The sequence below is a fragment of the Rutidosis leptorrhynchoides genome, chromosome 1, assembly GCF_046630445.1.
Source record: "Rutidosis leptorrhynchoides isolate AG116_Rl617_1_P2 chromosome 1, CSIRO_AGI_Rlap_v1, whole genome shotgun sequence".
Taxonomy (NCBI): Eukaryota; Viridiplantae; Streptophyta; class Magnoliopsida; order Asterales; family Asteraceae; genus Rutidosis; species Rutidosis leptorrhynchoides.
This window is the reverse complement of record NC_092333.1, coordinates 550,913,560-550,927,423: the sequence shown is the minus strand read 5'-3', so window position 1 is coordinate 550,927,423 and position 13,864 is coordinate 550,913,560. Positions and strand designations below refer to the sequence as shown.

Here is a 13,864-nt window from a genome sequence, read left to right as displayed (position 1 = left end):
TTCCATTGTGGTAAGGGAAAACCCAAAAGATTTATATTTTATACTCCATTGTGGTAAGGGGAAAAAAAAAAAAATTTCAGAGCAACTTTGTTTATCTATGAATTTATATTTTTATACTTCATTGTGGTAAGGAAAAAAAAAAAAATTGCTACAGTGATTTCGCTACTGTAGCTACAGTAGCTGCTACAGTAGCTAAAGTGTTTGCGGGATAGGTGGCGTGGTATGATTGATGGGTTTTGTCCATATTTAGTGTATAGTATAATATAATTGTTAATAGTTAATAATAGTAAGAGTAATAGTAATTATATGTTATTTTATCTTATAAATAAATAAATGTAAGAATAAGAATATAGGGGAACAAGTAAATAAATGTAAGAATATAGGGGAACAAGTATCTAGAACAATCCGATTCCTTCATCACCCTATTTTTCACTTACTTAAAAACCGTTTTAGAAAGAACTTTCTAGAACCATTTCACATTTGTTTTCCATCATCACTCCTGTAAGAAAACCCTCCCCCTTTCGTCACAAGTTCCACTAATTCACTACATTTATCTTCACTAAAATAACCACAAAATTTGTTTCATCAGAATCAAACACAATGGAGGACGATTTTGATTTTCCGGCAGCCGGAGATATGATGAACTATTTACCGGCGGCCTATGATGCTCCGGTGACATTAAAAGTTGGAGACGAAAAAGAAATCGGTACTCTAGGTATTAAGAAGAAACTTGTCAAAGAAGGTGAAGGTTGGGACACTCCTGATAATGGCGATGAGGTTGAAGGTATAACGACTATCTGATTGTGTATCTATATGTATCTACATGTATATGTATATGCATTTTGCTATTAATTATTTTCTCTTATTACAGTTCATTATACTGGAACGTTGCTTGACGGAACTCAATTCGATTCGAGTGGTGATAGGGGAACTCCATTTAAGTTAACTGTAGGTCAAGGTGAGCATTATTGCTTCTTATTCAATTGCTATATTTATATTTATTTGATCAAATACAGTTTATTTATTTTTCTGAGTATCAAATTAGTTATTGGATGTATTTTATTGTGATCTAATTTTAATTGAGCTATCTGTGGTGGCATTATTTATTCAGCAAATGTAGTAATATTCTTAATTTAAAAGCACACAAATAGTTATTATATTTATCTAAAACGCATGACGTTGAATACTTGAAATGGCATTATACAAATACATGTTTGTTTGTTAGTGGCATAGATTAGGGTTCATGGATCGTGGTTTGCTAATTATGAAATCCTCCATCAAGTTAAGAGCTAGTAAAATATGAAATCCTTATGCGGTTACTTAGCGTCTTACTGGTGTGTTTTTATTAGCTTCAAATGTGTTCAAGACTCATTTGTTCATTTTCGCATCATTTAAACCTTATCTGATCTTTTCTAAATTACTTCGTAGTACATAGTATATGTAGTTCATATATCCATCTCCAGACAAATGTATTTTGTAATCTTGTTAACAATTGAATGTCTTGCAATTAAATTGTTCACTTTAGTCCATACTGTTATTGTGTCTCAATAGGTCAAGTAATTAAGGGATGGGATCAAGGGATCAAAACAATGAAGAAAGGTGAGAATTCGCTCTTCACCATTCCTGCTGAGCTTGCATATGGTGAGTCTGGTTTGCCTCCAACTATCCCTCCAAACGCTACTCTACAGTTTGATGTGCACCTGCTTTCGTGGTTGAGTGTCAACGATATGCAAAGATGGTGGAATATTCAAGAAGATTTTAGTCAAAGGAGAGAAATTGGAGAACCCCAAGGATCTTGATGAAGTCATAGGTATTTTATTTAGGTTGTCATTCATTAAACATTATTTCTTCTTATTCATTCTTGATGTTTGTGCAGTGAATTATGAGGTTAAACTTGCGGATGATACTTTGGTTGTGAAATCAGATGAAGTCGAGTTCACTGTCAAAGATGGTAAATTTGCTTTGTTGATAACCTCTTCTTTTCTGTCAAGTTTCGTTGTTGTCGCAGTGTCTTTTACTTTTAGTGATGATTTGCTTATTATTTGGTTAGGCCATTTCTGCCCTGCGTTGTCTAAGGCTGTGAAAACAATGAAGAAAGGTGAAAAAGTAGTCCTTGCAGTTAAACCAAAATGTAAGTGAATGTTTTAGTACTTTAAAAATAGAATTTATTTCGTGTGTTTCGTTTAGTAGAATTTATTACAATATGTTATAGATGGATTTGGAGAGAAGGGGAAACAAGCTTCGGGTAATGAAGTTTGAGTACCACCAAATGCTACTTTACAAATTACGTTAGAGCTTGTGTCATGGATAACTGTTATAAATGTTACAAGTGACAAAAAGGTTGTAAAGAAAATATTGAAAGAAGGTGAAGGGTATGAGCACCCGAACGAAGGAGCTGTAGTTCAGGGTACGCATCTTTCTTTTCTGTTGTCATTTATTTTATCGTATGGAATTAATCGAGTTTGTGTTATAATTTTGTTGTTTATAATAATTCGGCAGTGAAATTGGTTGGTAAACTCCAAGATGGAACCATATTCTTCAAAAAAGGTTATGATGAGACTGCGCTTTTCGAATTCAAGACAGATGAAGGTATGAAACATCTGAAAGTCGTCATGTCTTTAATTAATAATTTGTCTGTTTTGATTTTTGGCTATTTTGGTCTTTGATCAGAGCAAGTAATTGATGGGCTTGATTGGGCTGTGGTGACAATGAAGAAAGGTGAGGTTGCTGATCTCATTATTGCACCAGAATACGCTTTTGGTTCTGCAAAATCTAAGCAAGAATTAGCTGTTGTGCCTCCAAACTCAACTGTGAAGTATGAAATTGAGCTTGTTTCTTTTGTTAAGGTTAGTGGGAGTTAATTGATGATCATGTTTACAACTACAAAGTTATAGGTTACGTAACAACATGTATTTGCAGGGTAAAGAGTCTTCTTATATGACTACTTTGGAGAAGATTGAGGCAGCTGACAAAAAGAAGGAAGAAGGGGACACCTACTTTAAGGCCGGTAAATATCTGAAAGCTGCTAAGCGATATGAGAAGGTATTGTATTGTCCTGTGTCCTTTTTCCTGTTTGTGGATGTAAAATGTGTTAATAATAATAGCTTGTGGATATGCTAAGTTTTGTTAATTTTTTTAGGCTGCCAAGTTTATTGAAGATGAGACTGATTTTAGTGAGGAGGAAAAGGAGCAAACAAGAGCATTAAAGGTCGTTTGCTACCTCAATGATGCAGCCTGTAAGCTGGAGCTGGATGAGCTGAATGATTACAAAGAAGTTCGGAAGCTTTGCTCCAAGGTGTGTTTGAAAAACAAGATCTAAAATTTTAATTTTTTAAAGAGAAAATTTATTTTCGAGGTGGTTGGTCCGCCAACGTACATCATAATTACGGACAGGGACCACCCACGCCCATTTTGTAAACCACAAGGACCAACCACCTCGGAAAAAAAGTTCAGGGACCAACTACTTCATATGATGTAAACCACATGGATCAACCGCGCAATTTTCTCTTTATTAAATTCCAAACCACTTAATTATAGATGGGGTTGATTTGGTTCAGATAGAGTGTGTCAAATTTGACAGCTTATATAATAGTATTTTTTTTTTAAAAAAAAACTTGCCACTTAACTTGCTGATCAACAGTTCACATATTAAAAAATTTTGTAACAAGGTGCACTTAAAATGTTGCATGTTTTGACCTGAGTCCTGTTTGCTGTAGAAATTTTTTCCTGCAAAATGCCAACTATAGAATCTTTTTATTACATTTAGATAGATAGATGGATGTATACTGTAAATATATACAGAGAGGTTGACATGATGAGTTTATTTATTGCAGGTATTGAAAATTGACCGCACAAACATCAAGGCGATGTATAGAAGGGCCAAAGCTTCCCTTGGTCTTGCGGACTTGGACCTCGCAGAAATTGATTTGAAAAGGGCTCTTGAAATAGACCCGGGAAACAGGTAAACAATAGTATAATGTGCTTACTTGTTACTGTGGTAATGCGAGATGCAGTTACTGACATTTTTTGTGTTGTTGATAATCAACGATGTAAAGTGGTTAACAAACCTAACTTTGTCTAGGTACTTTATTCGAAGAACCAGATTCACTTTCATTCAGTAATAGTTTTTGTAGTCCAGGTGCGATAACTAATGCACTGTATTCATTCATCACTTGTTCGTTTGTGTTAGACATTTTAATTGATTAAATGTTAAATTTAAAGTTAATTATGAGCTGTTTTAAAGTCACACGGTCGAATGTCCTTGACACACGGTCGATTGATTGAGACACACGGTCGAGTGTATGACTTACACGGTCGATTGTCTGACCAAATTTTGGCAGCACTTCGTTACAAAATGAGCCTTGGGTATTACAAACTCACACGGCCGATTGTCTATCTCCCACGGTCGGTTCACTATCTCACACGGTCGAGTGACAAACTAACACGGCCGACTGACCTTTTGAAACTAACACGGCTCTGGTAAAACTCACACGGTCGGTTGAAATACTCACACGGTCGATCTAAGGACTCACTCAGTCAGTTGTCAGTACACACACGGCCGAGTGTGTTCTTGACAGTAGCAGGTCGACAATTAGGGTTTTCTAGACAAAAATCGATTTTGCAATCGATTATGGATGAAAAACACAAAAACCAACACGTAGAAAACAATAGTGATGACTCCAGAAACGCCTTTTGACAATAAAACTACCAACAATAACGTAGAAAAACCAATTAATTGACTAAAAATCCAAAAACACCAAAAACATCAATTTTACCCACAAACGATTTGATCAAGCAAAATCAGCGACTCCAGCTCTGATACCACTTTGTAGACGATTGTTCTAAGGATCTTAGGTTGCTTGGACTCTAAACTAGAGGCGGAATACACTAGAAAAGGGTTAAACCGAGATATGGGTCGTTTTGAGATCGAATTGGTCAAACCTAGAGCAAAATCTAGATTAGATCGGCTCCTAGACGATATATTTCGGTGGTATATGGTGTTAGGGTTCTCTGGAGACGAAAACCTACGACTTAGGGTGAATGGGACGAGTAAACTCATCAAAGAAGTCTAAACCCGTATATATAGTGTACACAGACACACTCGGTCGAGTGTCTGTGAATACTCGGTCGACTGACTGACACAGTCGGTCGAGTGTCTATACACACTTGGTCGACTGTGTGCAGTTTAACATATTGATCACTTAATAAATTAAGTACGCACAAACACAAATATAATCAATAGTCTCGAGTAAACATTATTACATAACCGAAACGTGTTAAACATAAAAACGAATAACGGCTGGGGATTCATGCACCAACAATATAAATAGAAGATAGATTCATGCTATTATGAAGAAGAATGATGTTAGAAAGAGCACCTTTGATAAGGTTAGTATAGCTTGAATATTGACTTATTTACTTTTAGTTACGTAAAAATTTGTAAACCTGTTCGTAGATGCACATTGATAAAAAAAAATGTACATAATTATTGATTAAAGTAACTAAATTTTTTCAGATGTCATATATTGTCAATACTTCGTATATCTTTTAGTTTTGAACATGGCAGAGAGATTGGCTAATTAATTGATACTTTAAAGTTGAGATTGTAAAATGTTGCTTAATGGTATAATTATAGAACATTTTTGCATTGCATAGTAGAGAATTATTGTGATGACCCAAAAATTTTCGACCAAATTTAAACTTAATCTTATATGATTTCGATACGATAAGCAAAGTCTGTTAAACTGAATCTCAAAATTCTTGAACTATTCAATTACCTTTCGTTTATTCACGATGATGCACGAATAATTATATGTAAATAGATACATATACTATAACTTGAAAACGTAACTAAGTGTTGGGTATATGATACTGTGCATTAATCTTATTTGATTGATTACCTGATTGATATATTTAACTACGGAGTTAAAAGATTATGCCAAACGATTCAAGTAAAAGACATTTACTGAGTCTCTTAAGGATTATGATATCATTACGGGTCTCTATTGAGAGGTCCACGTTGATTTGAGAAATTATCCATTTTTAACGGTATTCGGAACAAATGATAAAGTGTTTGTTTAAATAACGTAACTTGGACACATACAATAATAAGGAATATTAACTGTTGGAATTAGATATATGAATAACCTGTGTTATGTATTTTAAAAACGTGTTTATTAAATATTGAATATATATATTTAAATATAATATTAACTTGGTCATAAAACAATCTGTTATTATATATATAATAACAAATAACGAGACGATGATTTATAGAAGTAAATGACCAAAATACTCGAAAGTTTAAGATATACTTTGAGTGGTATAGTTTAGGAATAATTTAAGACTATATTTTGACAAAGGTACGAGTCGCTAAACGTAATGTACAAGTTTTCTCAACGTACGAAGGGACACTCGAAAAACCGGAACTGGGACATAAGTCGAGTGATGACGTACGACTTATCGGAACAAAAATTACAAGTCAACTATGCATGTGAATTTAATATAATATATAATTAATTATTTAAATTAAATATATTATATATATTATATTAAATTATGTCGACAAACAAAATTACAAAAAATATGTGAGCTGGATCTGACGGCCATGCGATCGCATGGCAAATAGGCATAAAACCCATGCGATCGCATGGGCATCAGAATCAGGCCACACCTATAAAAGCTCGAGCATTTTGGTCTATGTCTTACACACATACATATCATACTCCATATTTATATTATTATTATTATTATTATTATTATTATTATTATTATTAAGATTAATATTATTATTAATCTTATTATTATTAATATTATTAATTAGTATTATACATAAAATACTACGACGAGGTTATGAGTGTGTCACTTTCAAAATGGTTTTAAGAGCGGGATAGAGCTAAGGAAATTATGGGTTATTGCCAAAGAGGTTATGGGTAATGTTCGAGGGTATATTTATGAATCAAATCTAGTGTTTATCATCTCTGTTGCGTCTACGTACTTTTCTACAATATTGAATCTCAATATTAATACGTAAGCATTTATATTTTATATTTTATAAATTAATAGTGTATACATACTAGTGCTCGAGTGTATATATTTATACATTATTGTACGCTAAATTTTGTCGTTAAACAGTTATGATGAATCACGAAGTAAATACATATATTACTGATAAAAGGTATATGATATGCATGTTTTTGGAAAGCTGGCGAAAAATCAATAACTTTTCATTTAGAAATCGCGTAATTTCGGTGAACGAATTAAAAGATATGATCAACTGAATTATGATTGACATTGATTGAAATTGCTTTTGAAACTTGTTTGTAAGAATGATAAATTGGATTTTTGAATATTACCAGGCAAGTAAATGAATCCATATATAAGGCACGTCTCGTTTTGTTGAATTATTGTCAAAATTGACTTTTTGAAACGACTTTGGATAACTTTTGTATGTCGATCTCGAGCATTAGGATTGTTATACACTATGACCTGACCTAGCTTGATAGACATTTATTGACCAACATATGTTCTCTAGGTTGAGATCTACGGTTATTTGGTAATCCGAGTTTCGATCACATTTTGGTGAACGACTTTATATGCTGCTAAGGTGAGTTTCATATGATCCCTTTTACTCTCTACATTTTTGGGCTGAGAATACATGCAAATCCTTTATTAACTGATTTACAATATTTATATGCGTGAGTTTCATTTGCTCCCTTTTTAATTGCTTTTGCAATATATATTTTTGGATTGAGAATACATGCAATTTATTTTAAACACAATGGATACAAGTACATACTAAATTCTACACTGAGTTTGAACCAAAAATCCCTTAGCTTTGGTAACTAGTAACTGCCAGTTATAAGAACTGGTGGGCGCGAGTAGTAGTATATGGATCCATAGGGCTTGATATCCCCGTCCGAGCTAGAGCACTAGCCTTTTAACGGACGTATGCTATTTGAGAAGCGTACACGTTGGTTTACGTGTATTATTAAGATGATTATACAAATGGTACAAATTATATATACGTTAAGTTTAGTTACCAGGATGCTCAATTTCGTAGAATATTTTGATAAACGTTTCTGGATGAAACAACTGAAATCTTGTTATCCACTTTTATATGCAGATTATGCGAAACACTAAAACTATGAACTCACCAACCTTTGTGTTGACACTTGTTAGCATGTTTATTCTCAGGTTCCCTAGAAGTCTTCCGCTGTTTTCTTATATGATAGACAAGCTATGTGCATGGAATCTTACATGGCATATTTTTCAAGAAAACGTTGCATTCACCAATTCATCACCATGTACCTTATTTAGACTGCATTGTCAATGGAAGTACTATTGTAAACTATTATATAAGGTGATTGTTTATATGTAGAAATCATCAGATGTCGAAAACCTTTGATTTAATATTCATTTATGGTGTGCCTTTTCAAAAGAATGCAATGTTTATAAAACGTATCATATAGAGGTCAAATACCTCGCAATGAAATCAATGAATGACGTATTAGGCCAAATGGATTTGGAGCGATCGTCACAGTTGGTATCAGAGCGTTGGTCCTAGCGAACCAGGTCTTGCATGAATGTGTCTAACTGATAGTTGTTATGATGCATTAGTAAGTCTGGACTTCGACTGTGTCTGCATGTTAAAAGTTTTGCTTATCATTTTTTGTCGAAAATTACATGCTTATCATTCTTAAGTCTAGACACGTTTTACTGCATTGATTGCATAAATAGTGTATAGACAAAAATTCATATCTTAGCGTATCTGTTACTGTAAACTTTTCCTGACATCTTCCGAAAATTTCTCCGTGATTTATGGAATTTGGTATTATATATACATATGTAAATTATGTATTGAAGAATTACAAACTAAATTCTATAATCTATTTCATATCAAAAATCATCTATCTAAATATACAAGATGGATCCCGTATCTAGTTCAAATTCCTTAAATTCCGACAGCTATTCCGATATGGATATTCTCCTGAACTCTGAAGAAAGTGTAACTGGAATGGATCAACCAATTAGCCATCATCTATTCTGGATGAATTGGGGATGGGTTCGTAGCCTACTTAATTATTGGAGACAAGAAGAAGGCGATCCCTTCCATCCACCACATTGCCCTCTTGGCGAAGAACCTGAAGCACTTACCGGCGAACCTGTTCGTAATACCATTTTCTCTCTCATTTCCAGAGTATCTAGTCATGATTATATACTATCTCACATTCTAAATCTTATTCGTCCGCTCGTCCGAATCGACAATCATCCCGGTGTAGTAGAAGAAGTCAACGAGCTTCGCGCTCGGGTAGTGGCTTTGGAGAATATGGTGCAAAGGTTACAAGCACCAGCAGCATCACCGGCATCAACAGTACCACCGACAACAACACCAACAGTACCATTACCACCACCAACAACATCCGCATCGCAAACCTCAACTTCACAATCTGTTCCACGAGCATCAACGTCATACGCACCGTAGTTACCAAGAAATACCAGCAACAATAACCGATGAAGTATTAACTCATTTCCCCTGAAGAAATTTTATGTATATTTAATATATATGAATTTTGAAATCAAAATAAATCTTTTCGTACCAAGTTATTACGTGTGAATCTTAACTGGTAGGTACTACTCGGTTAATTCATATTACTAATATGCTATGATGTACATACTTCGTTAATGACTTAACCATCGTTAACTACAATCTCTGTTTCCAACTCAATGAATTCCATTTCATAATAAACTAAGTATATTATTCAATTATATGGTTGATTTTATACTTTCATCTTCGATGTATTCGAAACTTTCTAGAAAACATCATTCGTACCTTGCGAAGTTAGCAAGAGTTCCATGAGCACCAACATGATTCACTGAGAAAATATCAATAAAACTGAGTATTGATTACATTAGTGAAATACTCCGTAAAGATTATTAAATCTTTAATGTTTTATTCATTTCTAATTCAAGTCAAAAATCAAATGAGCTTAATATGATATTAACTCATCAAATCTGTATTACATCTGAAGAAAATATACATACATATATTTTCATAAAGACGGTAATAAAAATTCTTTTGTACAAAATATTACTTGTGAAATCTTTAACGGGTAGGTAATTCCCGAGAAATATTTAAGTTCACAATTAATATGTTACACTGTACATTCTTCAACTTTGATTCAAAAATTATTAACTATGCTCACAGCGATATACAATCGTTTCCATACAAATTCAATTACATATTCTGATATTGACGGATCAGAATCCAAGTCAAGATTTAACGGGTGACATCATTCTTAGATCTCTACATCTTTCAAAGCTATACTTTGACTTCAAAAATGTGAAAGATCCTTTAGCATTGTTATTACTGAAAATAACCTTGCAATTCCTTTTCGAAAGTATCCAGTATTATCAACCGTTCAACCAGTCAACGACGACCTTTCAGACTTGTAACTTTGGCATATACGTTTTTGTTACTGGGGAACCTTTCATGTTCCACCACATTAGCAGTAAATTTACCAACAACTTCATTGATCTTTGACCTTCTGAAAAATCCTTATACTCATTGAAACCGTATCATGTACTCATCCACATCTTGTAACGACAATTGCCATACCAACTATCAGGAATTAGCAATCAGTATTTTGAAATCTTGTAGCACGTCTACGCCAACAGTTATATGTGTACATATAACGTCTACCTCTTGGACTTACATACTTTGAATGTGAAGTTTCCGAAAAACACCCCAAACTACGAAACTAGTTCTCCGAATTTTAGAAAAATGTTGATGAAGCAGCAAAAACTGTAAACGACCTTAACAGTCAAAAGTTTGATGATAAAGAATAGTATGGTGGTAAAGCTGAGAAAAAGAGAAAGTTTGGAACTGGAAAACGGATTGAGCAAAGTATGAAAGAGGCTGTGGATAAATCACAAGGACGAAACCTGTCTTCAAAGAATCCAAATGATTCAGTATCTGTTGAAGCCATTAACGAATACCTTGCTTCCGAATCTAAACCCTTGCGGACAATTTCTTCATCATCCTCTGATATTAGAAATTCTAAGATATCATCGTATCTTTTATTATAAATATCCTCCATATTTTTTGAGATAATTTCATAATCATTCTTATCGAAAATCAATTTTCTCTTTACGATATCTGTGTTACACCATAAAAGAAACTATTTTAGTTTCTAAATTCTGAAACTTTCAAGTTTAAAATATAAATGTTTTGAAGTAATGTTGGGAATTGAAGCATGAGTTAATATAATATAATGACACTTGATCAACGTGATTATATTACAGTAAGTCATGCTGAGTTTCTAATGGAACGTGATAAAGGTTCACATATCATACCCTCATCATGAACCATGTTACATAACTCTTTCATTCTATATAATCTCTAAAAATATCAAGAAAATATTTTCTTAATGATTCGGTCTTTTTTGAGGTATTCTGGTAATTTGACAAGTCAGATTGTGCTATTACCATTTCTTTCTTAGAACATTAGTTATGTTCATCTGAAACTTCATACCTACGAATTCTGGACCATTATCCGCTTGACTTAAGGTCAGGAAGAGAAAACGAAAGCATGAAGCTCCGAAATATAATGGAGAATATAAAGCCCAATAACAACCTCAAAATTTACAAACTGTGTATATCAATGCGTATAGCAATATAAAGACACGGGAGAATGAAAAACACTATAACCCTAAGGTAATGGTAGAAGAAAGTAACTTCCTCTGGTGGTAGATGAAAAAGAAGAATGACAGATATGAAAGTTAGGAGTATATCAAGAATAAGAACTGGATGAAGCATTTCACAATCTTTTGGAAGTATGAAATGAGGAAGAAGATGTAGGAGTGGTGAAAATAATGAGACGAAAGGGGGTTAATTTATAAGCAAAATAACAGACAGAGCAATCGAGGCAGGTGACCTCATTTAATTAAAGAAGATCTTAATTTTCTTAAATTCCGAAGAATCAAATCTTATTTAGATTATGAAGACTTTCTATTCCTTAAATTTCAGAAATCAATCGTTACTACGTCAAGAGATAAGACGCATCTCTATTCTCTATTTCACTTTATTACGATAACTTCCCTCATACGCTTCGAGTAATTGGATTGTGTTATCCATATTATTCAACGGTGATAAAACTCTAATTATCAACTCATATACGTCATGAAAACATTTTTATTGTTAGCCATGACGACCTCACTCAAATTTCGGGACGAAATTTCTTTAACGGGTAGGTACTGTGATGACCCAAAAATTTTTGACCAAATTTAAACTTAATCTTATATGATTTCGATACGATAAGCAAAGTCTGTTAAACTGAATCTCAAAATTCTTGAACTATTCAATTACCTTTCGTTTATTCACGATGATGCACGAATAATTATATGTAAATAGATACATATACTATAACTTGAAAACGTAACTAAGTGTTGGGTATATGATACTGTGCATTAATCTTATTTGATTGATTACCTGATTGATATATTTAACTACGGAGTTAAAAGATTATGCCAAACGATTCAAGTAAAAGACATTTACTGAGTCTCTTAAGGATTATGATATCATTACGGGTCTCTATTGAGAGGTCCACGTTGATTTGAGAAATTATCCATTTTTAACGGTATTCGGAACAAATGATAAAGTGTTTGTTTAAATAACGTAACTTGGACACATACAATAATAAGGAATATTAACTGTTGGAATTAGATATATGAATAACCTGTGTTATGTATTTTAAAAACGTGTTTATTAAATATTGAATATATATATTTAAATATAATATTAACTTGGTCATAAAACAATCTGTTATTATATATATAATAACAAATAACGAGACGATGATTTATAGAAGTAAATGATCAAAATACTCGAAAGTTTAAGATATACTTTGAGTGGTATAGTTTAGGAATAATTTAAGACTATATTTTGACAAAGGTACGAGTCGCTAAACGTAATGTACAAGTTTTCTCAACGTACGAAGGGACACTCGAAAAACCGGAACCGGGACATAAGTCGAGTGATGACGTACGACTTATCGGAACAAAAATTACAAGTCAACTATGCATGTGAATTTAATATAATATATAATTAATTATTTAAATTAAATATATTATATATATTATATTAAATTATGTCGACAAACAAAATTACAAAAAATATGTGAGCTGGATCTGACGGCCATGCGATCGCATGGCAAATAGGCATAAAACCCATGCGATCGCATGGGCATCAGAATCAGGCCACACCTATAAAAGCTCGAGCATTTTGGTCTATGTCTTACACACATACATATCATACTCCATATTTATATTATTATTATTATTATTATTATTATTATTATTATTATTATTATTATTATTATTATTATTATTAAGATTAATATTATTATTAATCTTATTATTATTAATACATATATTTTTGCAATATATATTTTTGGATTGAGAATACATGCAATTTATTTTAAACACAATGGATACAAGTACATACTAAATTCTACACTGAGTTTGAACCAAAAATCCCTTAGCTTTGGTAACTAGTAACTGCCAGTTATAAGAACTGGTGGGCGCGAGTAGTAGTATATGGATCCATAGGGCTTGATATCCCCGTCCGAGCTAGAGCACTAGCCTTTTAACGGACGTATGCTATTTGAGAAGCGTACACGTTGGTTTACGTGTATTATTAAGATGATTATACAAAGGGTACAAATTATATATACGTTAAGTTTAGTTACCAGGATGCTCAATTTCGTAGAATATTTTGATAAACGTTTCTGGATGAAACAACTGAAATCTTGTTATCCACTTTTATATGCAGATTATGCGAAACACTAAAACTATGAACTCACCAA

The 13,864-nt window shown here is 33.0% G+C and overlaps 1 pseudogene; it reads left to right on the top strand.

Annotated features, from left to right (window-relative positions):
- The first annotated feature begins 600 nt into the window (after nucleotides 1-600).
- LOC139879375 (peptidyl-prolyl cis-trans isomerase FKBP62-like) lies at nucleotides 601-4,165 on the top strand (annotated as a pseudogene).
- Nucleotides 4,166-13,864: the final 9,699 nt, after the last annotated feature.